The sequence below is a fragment of the Phoenix dactylifera genome, chromosome 3, assembly GCF_051530095.1.
Source record: "Phoenix dactylifera cultivar Ajwa chromosome 3, Ajwa_hap1_PhDact_Kaust_v1.1, whole genome shotgun sequence".
Taxonomy (NCBI): domain Eukaryota; kingdom Viridiplantae; phylum Streptophyta; class Magnoliopsida; order Arecales; family Arecaceae; genus Phoenix; species Phoenix dactylifera.
The window spans coordinates 52259965-52271183 of NC_143192.1; the positions used below are offsets into that span (position 1 = coordinate 52259965).

General features: G+C 41.0%; 1 protein-coding gene across 3 annotated transcripts in view; it reads left to right on the forward strand.

The window, feature by feature from the left end:
* LOC148714451 (putative F-box protein At1g44080) overlaps window positions 1–9604 on the forward strand; it is an 84135-nt gene extending 74531 nt beyond the window's left edge. Inside the window, exons 1-3 of one of the 3 annotated variants that reach the window (XR_016399993.1) lie at window positions 2953–3352; window positions 7825–7919; window positions 8099–9604. The gene's annotated coding sequence lies outside the window, so the exon portion shown is untranslated. Of the gene's footprint in view, window positions 1–2952; window positions 3353–7824 lie in introns of those variants that run through there. The other 2 variants (XR_016399992.1, XM_089929777.1) reach the window with 2 other exon arrangements.
* Window positions 9605–11219: the final 1615 nt, after the last annotated feature.

The window sequence follows — 11219 nt, forward strand, 5'->3', positions numbered from 1 at the left end:
TCCAATCATGAATCGAGGAAGGGGCGCCCCGGAAGAGTGACATACCGCCCCGAAAGGCGAAATATAGCCACCCTGCGTCCGCCGGGTTCTTCTTTAACAGAAAACACCGGCAGAAAAGGCCTACCGTGATCGGGATCCCATGCCCGAGGCACAGGGACAAGAACCCAATTATGGTCCTCCACGAGTTCGGAGCCAACTGCGCCGGGACAAGCTGGTACTCGGCCAGCAGGTTGCTCACAAACTCGTGGGCGGGAAAACGCAGGCCCGCCCAAAGTGTCTCGCGGTAAATCGCGATCCGGCCTGGGGGCGGATGCGTCACCCTGTCTCCCAGCCCTGCGGTTTCAAGGCGAAACCTGGGCTGGAAGAAGAAACGGGAGTGGATTAACTCCAGCTCCTCCTCCGACATACTCGACCCAACTTCTTCGGGACCGAAACCCATTCTCACAGAAGAGTGGGGTAAAAATTAAGAGCAGAAAATGGAAGTTGGCGAGGAGAAGAAAAGAGGAAACCCTAGTGAAAACAGGAAGAAAATCTACTGGACATTGCCGGAAATCGCTCCGGGCACCACCGGCAAGATTCGGTTGAGGGAGGAAGCAAGGGAGAAAGACGACGAAAATAAGAGGCAGCCAAACAAGACCTTTAGGGCAGCCTCGTGGGGTTTATATAGACCCCCCTGACGACCCAGATCGACGGGGTCGGTTCGCATCCCCCCCGATCGGGTTACGCCACGTGTCGACCTCGGAAGCCGAAGCACCGTATTCACTCTGGTTTAATAAATCGGATACGAAATCGAAGCGTTGTCCCATCGGATCTCGGGGCCTCATCATGGGTCCGCAGAATCAAATCGTCTTGAGGAACGAGCGGACGCAACCCCCGCTCCCCTCATTTAATAAGATCTGGGACACGTGGAGCCCCGATGAGGCCTCCACTTCTTCGGAATTATGATCCAGTGACATGAAATCGGAAGCGTCCGACCTTGGGTCGCGCCGCGTGTCCGTTTTAAACCCCATAACGGCACACTCATTAATGAGCGAGAGGCCTCGATTACGGGATCGAGACACCGCCTCGACGAGCTCGAGGTCCCCCATCATTAATCCGCCGTAAAATGATCCTGGCGATTCAAGAGACGCCGCCTCCACCTCAAGAAGCATGATGATACGAGCTCCATCATTAGCTCACTGAATAAAGCAGCCTCGAGACGCCAAAGGGCGCATATCTCACCATGAAAGCTCTGAAGAGCATAAGGGGGCGGACGATACCTGCCTCCCGACCTCAGTGGCAGACTTTACTTCCCACGTCCGAGCCCACAAGCTGCTCGAACTCGGAAGTCGGGGGGTAGTGTTGGGGGGAATAAGGTTCCCCCCCAAATGACATAAATGCCCCTAAGAAGCCGTACAACCTCCGACCCCGGACAGCCGAAGTCGGCGTCCGACCTCGGAACGCTCGGCCACAAGACGACCGACCCCGAAACCTCCGACCTAAGAGAAACCACGATGTCCGAGGCCTACTCTTGACAGCCACCTACTACGGCCGTGCGTCTCCAAGGTCCAGCCAAGGACCGTACTCTGACGCCCCTCCGGCATTTATTGCGCATGGCCGCTGTAATCCTCCGGCATACTCCATAATAAATGCGGATCTCCGGCATACTCCATAATAAATGCGGATCTCCGGCTTACTCCACCATTAATGCGGATCTCCGGCTTACTCCACCATTAATGCGGATCTCCGGCTTACTCCATAATAAATGCGCATGGCTCCTGCCATCTACGGACTCTCAGCTCTCCACGGCAGATCAACCCAGCAGGGTCTAATCGACTATGATAAGCCTCTGATCTCGGCCATACCTCCGACACCAATGTAATAATTCGCCTGATAGCGTGCTAGTTCGGGCTGTACGGCACCCTCACCGCCGACATCAGTGCAATGATTCGCCCGACCAAGCGCCGACCTGAACGACATGCCGAGCCGTACTACGGCTTCGCCCCGTTACATCGCAGGTAAACCGACCCCCGCCTATAAAAGGGAGCCTTGGCCTCTCAGGAGGGGGTCGAAAAAACTGATACCCTTTACAAACACTGTTTACCTCCACTCTACACTATTTGCCCCCTCCCTGACTTGAGCGTCGGAGGGCCGGTGCCGGAAAACCCGGCCACCGGTTCGTGTGCAGGCACCCGGACGGAGGACGCCGCCTACTGTCGGATCGCCGCCCCGCCGCAAGGACCTGCTGCTCCTTCTCTCCGACCGCCCCAGACGGAGGACGCCGCCCGCCGACGGACCGCCGCCCCGCCTTGAGGACTCACAGCCTCTCCCTCTCCTCGACCGAAGATTGCCCCCGGGTCCAGTTTCCAGCAACACTCTCCATGCCCGAACTCGTCAACAAAGTAATCCTCGCCGCCTCCCGCGGTTGGCTCCTCCTTTTCGACGTCGCCCCCGCGGACGGACGTCTTTTCTTGCTGAACCCGCTCATCGGAGCCGAAATCCAGCTCCCTCCCACCGATGGTTTCGTCCACCGGCGCGGCTACGAATTCTCTCCGGTCCATCAGAAGTTTCTGAGTGTGAGGCTCCGCATCGGGCATGGCATAGACTCCACCTTGGATATCCTCCAGTACTCGCGCATTTTCCCGTGACGCGCTTTCTTGCTTTCGAGCCCGAACACGGCCCGGACGGATTGCATGGTGGTGATCGCCGAGTGCTATCGTGGCGACCATGCTGTCGCCTTCTATAAATTGGGAGATGAATCATGGACTCTGATGAATACCGGTTTATTCAGCTTGCCCGTCTCTGTGGTGCACCATGTGGGGAGCCTCTATACGTCTGACTTGGATGGCAATGCTTCGGTTTGTGAAATTGCTTCCCCTTTGAACCCTGAGACAATCACACCGGGGACAATGGCCCTCTGTTTTTTGTCACAACGTCTTCACAGCTATTTTTGTTTGCCCGTTGCAATGTCTCTGTTGATGATGAGGATGAGGATGACGATCATGAAGAAGAAAATGTCAAGAGACGTTATGCCATATTTGAGTTGATGCCCGGGAACCCACCCGGATGGTCTCTCGTGGAAAGCATTCATGACAATGTAGTGTTCGGATCATGGGATCTATACCAGAACCTCATTGTTTGTACTAGGGATATTTCTGGATGCCAAGAGGACTGCATATACTTTAGTGAGTCCGTCGATTTTTCATATGAACGAATTGACAGTGATGTTCATGAAATATATGTGCTCGACCTCAAGACTGACAACTATAAGCATTTATCGTTTGGTCGGAGGGAACCGAACTCCAAAAAGTTGCTGCGTCCTCTTTGGGTTGAGCTCAGTCTCTGCAAAATGCTGGAATAAAGTCCAGTGCAGGTAATGCTTCCAGATGATCTCCTATAACTCAATTTACTTTGTAGTCTTAGTTTATTATCACATTAGATGCAATATATTGTTATGTGGCTTCCTAAAGGTATGTTTAAGAAAAAAGTTTGAAAATTGATTCAAGCTAAACTTGTACTTTGAGGCTATCAATGGAAGAATGAGTCTTAGTATAAAAAATAGAGGGGTCAGACATTTTCTCCCTTTTTTCTTCTAGATCTGTTTTTCCTCTTGGATTTAATGACTTTTAGATTTCAGAATATTAGAAAGAATACAATTTTGAAATCTCCAATGATTGATGTAGTTTGGCTTCTAATGGGTATTCACTGTTCCAGTTATGAAAGTCTTCGTGCTTGCTAGTTTGCACTTACTAAGGGAGGGAATCTGAAATTTTGTATCTTTCATCGAGCTACAAGATGTTGGTCGATTAGATATTTTGTTAAGAAACTATTCAATTGAAATGCTCTATGAAATTTGAATATTTTGTAGGATGTTTTTGTGGACATAATTTGTAGGATGTAAATACATAAAGAAAAAGTTTGAACCAAGTTATAAATATCGCGCATCATGCTCAGTCATGCCCTTAAGTATCTTTATTTTTTATATCCAAGCTGCCAAACTCTTATTTGAATCTTGCAATTGCTCTCCTCCTGTCTCTCTTTTCCTAGTGCTTTCTATCCGCCTGAAGTATCTTTTATTGCCCACACTAGCTATTATGAATCCATCTTAATTATATAATGAATTTAGTATTCATTTTTTTTACCCTTTTTTAGTTCCTATATCATGTATGTCCATAATACAAAATAACCAGATACTCATCTATTAATTTATTGAAATTCTGGTGAGATTTCAAACAATGTTACACTAGGGGGCCTCTGACAAATTGGCATGCTTAAAATTGACAACCAATGTTCCTATATTTCTGGATTAGGTAACATAGGTCGTACTATATCATGCTTAAAATTGACAAATTGACATGGAATGAACTCACAGAATGTTATGCTAGAGGTCCTACTGACATTTATTTAAAAATCTAAAAATAACTCTGACCCTTTTAAAAGGTTAATTATATTAAGATGTAATTAAACACACGTTTGATATCTAGTTTTGAAAACATATTTGCTACAGAATTTATCCATAGATCCCCGAAAAAGAAATATTATATTCAATGAAAGGAAAGGATAGGTAAAAGAAAACAAGATTGAGATTGTATGGTGGAAATTGTAAGACATAATGTAACTATTTTATAATACTATGATATAGAGGACATATTTTAAACATAACACGGTAACATAGTGCTACAAGATGTGCAAAGATCACTTCTTGGAGGACAACTTTGCAAAAGGAAAACCTAATTACATGCCACATGTTTTGGTGGTTTCAAATTTATAGTTTTGGGGAAGCCAATTTTTCACCCAATAAAGACAACATCTAGATCCCTGGATAACATACTCTGATTCCATAAAAATTTAAGTTCAGCATGCTAGGAATAAAATCACCTGAAAACTGCCGATATCTATGCCCATGTCTTCTAATCTTACAATGTTTCTCAGTTCAAATGTTTTTCCACTTCCAAACTTGTGAATTGGACTTTCTACATGCTTGCCAAAAGACTAGGCATAGCTAGGAGAGAAAAACAAAAAAGAGAACCAAACCCACTCAACAAAATATTCTGCTTTGCACTGTATATGCAATATAACCATGTGCTGACTTATAGTGGCTTGTATGGTATGTACAACTCTGTTATGCTATAGTATTTGCCAGATATCTAACATTGAGTTATACACAATCATATGACAGGTATTTATTGTGCAATAGTTGATAATGACCAAACTTATAGCACTCCAGGGGTTAAAAGTTAATTTATGAAGAATATAATTACTCATCTTTAATTTGTGAAGTTACTAAAAGTAAATTTTGATGTATAATATTGGAGCAAAAGGGATGATTAGCACCAGGTTGTAATTACAAAACCTTGTAACATGCCAATTATACTTGGTTGGGAAAATTTCTTTCTTATGACTTCTGCTTCTTGCTTTTCTGCCAGTCTCATTATTGTTGTTGTTGTTGTTGTTGTCGTTATTAGTACTGCTACTACTACGGCGACGGCGACGACGAAATTTGCCAGTCTCATAAATGGTTATGATTCAACAGTCTTTCACATTTTGAATTTTCTTTGTTAGTGATTGATCTTTCATATCTGCCGAGCACAAAACGCTCAGTTATTCTGCTCATCTGGTTTTACCATGTCCTTCCTATGCAATCATCCCTTGATTCACTTGACCTCATATATACAGAGAGAGAAAATTATGTTGATTCTCCACTATTTTCTTGTTATTTTTATCCTTTTTGCAAAATATCCATGTTTTAGTCTGATATAGGTGATCCTACTTACTAAAGAAAGGCAAGATGGTATTCCAGTGCTTTAGTGCTGGTTGATATTACCATATCAAGGATGAACAAAGATTATTGGAGACGCAGGATATTCATATTATTCTGTAATATTATCCAAACTTAATTATGGTCCAACTCCAGGTTTATGTATCAATAATCTGAGACTTTGAGGGTTATCTTACTTTAGTGCTGTGACAACTAGTTTGATTTCTTGAGTCTTTGGGATGCATCATCTCTATATTTAGTTTTCCTGTATACTCTGATGAAATATCTCATTCAATATGGAAACCCTTTAAATGCATACAACAGTCTTTGTTTTTTTTCATTTAGTTGTTTTTCTGCATATAGCTTCTAGACCATTTGGTATATCCTCTGGATTAGTTTTGTCTAACACACTTACTCTGTCCCCTAAAAGGTTACATGTTGCTAAATGCTAAAGCAGCGCCCATTTAAATGTTTAATTTAGTTCTTTAGTCATAAAAATGTCCTCTTAAAGTTAAGCAACTTATCTATTAGGCATTCCTTTAATCTTGTGGAGTATAACAGTCTGCGCAACTCTCAAGCTTCTACTAACATGCAAGAATGAACATGCAGTCAAACCATTGAGAGACTAGAGTAATTTGCCTAATTGACTAATTGCAGAAGTTTCAAATATAAAGAACAATTTGTCATAGAACTTGTTGGGATGGTATGAGCATCTTCAATGACTATCAAAGGATATTTCTTAGAAAGTGGCTTGGGGTTATGTTTGAGGGTTTGAAATCAGGAAAGATATTCATTTGTGAAGTTTGTAATAAAGCTTTTAGGAAGAATTTGAAGGGATTGAAGTGTCAATAAATATGATTAGCCTAAATGAATGGCTAGAACATTATAGGAAGGCAAGCTTGAATGGATGGGTTAAAGTCTGTTGATATGGTTATGATTTACTCTTTCTTCTCTCTTTTTTTTTAATCCCTTTCTTCTTCCATTTCTGTTATTCCATGAAGTGTCAATAAATATGATTAGCCTAAGTTCTGTTCTGGCATGGTATCAGATAAATGGTTTGATTTTATCTATTCATTTTCTCATTGTTTTTTTGTCTTGATAATTATTTTCAAGGATACAACTTGTTGATCCGAATAAGTTAGGAAGAGCATGGTTTTGAAGCTTGCATTTGGTCCGACAATTTTGTCTATTAATGGTTATCTGCATGTCTCAATTGCAAAAATCTTCATGCTAAGTATATTCGTGTTTAGAGAGATTCTGAAGTTTCGTATCTTTCCACAAACTGGTTCTTGTTATATCTTTTGGTAAATATCATCCAGATGAATTGCTCTTTGGATCTTTAGTTGCACTTGAATGCATGATTGATGAAATTTGGACACAAAATTTAGATATCTTGAACCATTTTTTGTGGTTCTTTCTCAATAACCAGAAGGTCCTACATGAGGTGCAACACTGTTAGAATCTTGATTTTGTTCTGATTCCTCCACCTCATCCTAATTCTTGAACCATGTCTCAACTCATGTATTTTTTATTGGGAACACTTTACTCAAGACCGGTATTACTAAATAGTGCATGTAGCATTTGTTCAATTCCATGAACAGTGTATTTCTATCCAATGCAATAACTCAATAAGTTTCTGACTATTTTGTGGAAATGCTCCTGCGACGCTTTTCAATATGCTCGGTCATGCAGTGGTATCACCTCTAGGAAGACAACATTAAAAAAAAATAATCAAGTTGGATGCCTATGGTTGGTTGGTTCTTGAATTCAGAATTTTAGGAAAACCATTTCACAAAATAACACATTAATCTGATCTAGTGAAATGTCCAATGAAATGTCTTGTGAAACTCGCATTGCATACTCTCCAACGAAATGTCCCTATCAGTTCTTGAGGAAAGCTATTTATTCTATAAAATAGTATTCTTGTTCTATTTAATTTATTATGCATATCTTTTTGAATGGCTTTCTTCCGAAGATGCTCCACAATAAGTTAATTGTGAATAGATATTGTTTGTCCCACCTTCTAGATCTATAGGTGTATATATAATTTTTCTTCCCTTTGCTGATGATGAGCCTAATCTATGTAGGAAACCTCAAAATCTTGTACTTGAACCTGGGTGTGACAAACTAACTCAGCAGATTATGACTGAAGCTGGGGGAAAGGTTTGGTGAAGTGAAACAGGTTATACATTTTCTTTGTAGCGCAAAATAAATGTTCGTCCTCACTTGTTTCTCGAGTATAAAGCTCCTTTAGTTGACTAATACAAGAGATGTTACATAATTGTAAGGTTCTCTTCATTGACTCTTTGGTTTCTTGGACATCCATCAGTTGTAACTAGCTCTTCTTGCTCATTTTTTCAGGACTTCAATGTACACACTTCCTGTAACTTTACCTGACAGGAGAGAATACAGTAAAAAAGAAAAATAGTTTATCCTCAATGATATCATCTATGGTTTTGAGCTTCATTATAAGTGGTCCTTTTCATCTAAATTATTACCATTGATCAATTATGCTATTCATATCACATTACCTAGGAGATATCTCCTTGTTGGCAACTCCCTAGAGCGACACTGGTAATCAGATTCAATGAGGATAAGCATGGAATTGTTGCTATGGAAAATCATAAATTGATGCCTTTAGGTATGAAAGAGAGCTTTGGTCACCTGAGTTTTGGAGGTTGTATTTTTGTTGTTGTCTTGTAAAAAAAAGCATGACCTCGAGATATATTGGCATTTTCTTTCTTGTCTTCTCTTTCTTTTTTTGATTGTGAGTAGTTCAGGAGCTCAACAGGAAGCGCCAGTTCATCCGTGGCAGTTGTTAGGGATATGTGCAAGGGCCAAGGAATCAGACAACAATCAATTTAGGAAAAGGGAAAGTCCTCGTCAAAAGCGGTGCCGCCCCAACAGCCCAAGCCACACCAGAAGCACACCACAAGCCGCATAACGTAGATTAGAACTAAGCATCTTGGAAAACAAACGCAGCACCAAAAAAGAAAACAAACGCAGCACCAGCCACCTGATCATTATGGGTCAAAAGGCGCATCAGTCTCAAATCAGTAGGAGGGGACCAGCATGCAAACCTGGGCTACTTGGAAAAAGAGATGCGTGTAGTATACGCAACATTGCAAATTTGCCATGGCACGTTAAATAACAGCCAAAGTAGCATTCATATGTATGGGAGGAGGCACGGATTTTGTTATCACGATCCAGATGATAGGATTGTGGTAGCAGGTGGCTGTCAGTTATTCGATATCTCCGTGTCTGGTGCGGAGCTGAGGGCTGTCTGGGCAGGCGTTCGATACGTCCGGCTTGAGTTACAAGCCAGCTCAGTCATTTTAGAGAATGATTCGATCACGGTTATCAATTGGATCTAAAAGGGTCCGAAGGGTGCCAGCGGCAATCATCCATTGCTTGGTGACATCTAGCCAATAACGAGGAATGAATGGACTTTTCAGGCTAAGCATGTATTTCGCGAAGCAAATGAGGCTGTGGATTAGATGGCTGCCTATGTGGCCAGCCATGCGAATGGTACCCTATGGGCTGGGGATAGAGAGTTGCCTCGGGTACTCTGAGATATTCTATTTTCTGATTTTATTGAGTGTATTCGTACTTGTCAGATATGCATTATCATCCTAACAAAAAAAATTAAAAAAAAAAAAAAAGTAGCGTTCACATGATAGCAAAGAAAGCTAGCTGGGTGTCGTCTATAGAGTCCATAGAAGTTACCAATTCCCTTCGTCCAATGCCCAGTGAAAGGACAGGCCATAGGCCACACCTCATTGAGAGCCACCCCACCACATCTAATATGACGACAGCTAGAAAAACAAGTGGGTTATAGGTTCAAAGATCAAACCACAAACAGTGCAAATAGCAAACGTCTTCAGCGATCCAAAACCAAGGCGTGCTGTAAGAATTTAAATGAATTAATGTCTTGAATGAGTTTCTCCGAGTTATTGCTAAGTTTCTTATGGCCTAACAAAGATATATCATGGATGATTTGATGGAATATTTCTAGTATGGTTTCGTTTTCTATCTTTTAATTTTTACCATCTTTACTTTTACAAAGATTGTATGTGATTGTCAGCACTACGAAAGGAGAGCGATATTGGTTAAGCTAGATTTCAAGAGAGCTTATAATATGATCGACTTGAGTTTCCAATAGGAGATGGTAAGAGCACAGGGATCAAAGACAAATGAATCTCTTATATCATGGCCGCAATTAGGTTAGGGAGGATGGTAGTGTTGGTTAACAGTAAGTTAGGGCTGACTACTGTATGTTAGAAAGGATTTTAATAAGTGTAAGCCGATCCTTTTCTATTGTTCTTCTCGTTATCAAAACATATGGCCAAATTTTTGAAACTTCAAAGGCAATGCAGTATAGGTTAGGCATGGGAATCGCTTGGTTCATGGAGGTTATTGTAATTGCAGTACGCCACAATACTTTGATTTTTTGCAATACAAAGAAATGGTAGTAACACAATGTGATGAGACCTCCACTTTTTTTGAGAGGTGCCAAAATTTGTCTGTTACTCTTGGGGATAATAGGAACAGCGGTGGTTCGCTGAGAACTTCGCTTAAGCAAAGATATCAAAGAAAAGAAAGTGGCTGAGTCTGGATTGTCTTGGCTTATTTAGAATTATAACAATAAAAAGTAAATAATTACTTGAGACTGAATTTGATAAAGGTATCTGAAAAATATGAAAGTCAACACAAGTTGATACCAATAGCCTGGTTCAAGTATATCCTCGGCCAATTTCCGACCAAATTTCATTTTATCTTAGTCTCAAAATTGAAAAAAAATAACTAACTACCTATGGAAGCAATTGTGCTCGCAAGAATTTGATCTGGTCAACATGTTTCATTGAGGGTAGGGATTCAAACTAGAGAAAAAAAAGGTGGTTTCTAAGAGAAGTTATCATTTAACAATGCTTGGGATTAAATGATTAATATCACAATAAGAATCTAAGACTTATGAAGGTAAAATGCATATTAAAAAGATGAAAATCGAGAGAAAACATGCCTCTTTAAGTCATATAATATGCTGAACTCGGGGCACTGACACTAGAGTCGGACAACTTTAAGTCATGTTGATTGAGAATTTATTTTCAACAGAAACACAATAAAAATAAAATACGATAAGAACTCAATTTTTTTTCTCTCTCTGTTTTACATATAGTAATTATGATTACTATAATTGTAGTTTATCGAGGATTGGTGGAATTGGAGAATTCAAGAAGTCCTTTTAGAAACGCATAGGGGTAAGAAACCCATAGAACAAGGTTTAGTTATTGAGTACGTAGCTCCTTTGAATTTTGGTATTTTATGGATTTATTTTGCAATATGATAGAAGATTACAAATTTTTTAAATTAGCTATTTCCATGATAATACCGTTCAAAGCATGAAGCTCAGAAAGAAAAGAAAAAAAAATCTAGAGTTAGTATTATTTTTAGTTTATTAATAGATACGGGTCGGTATCTGGTT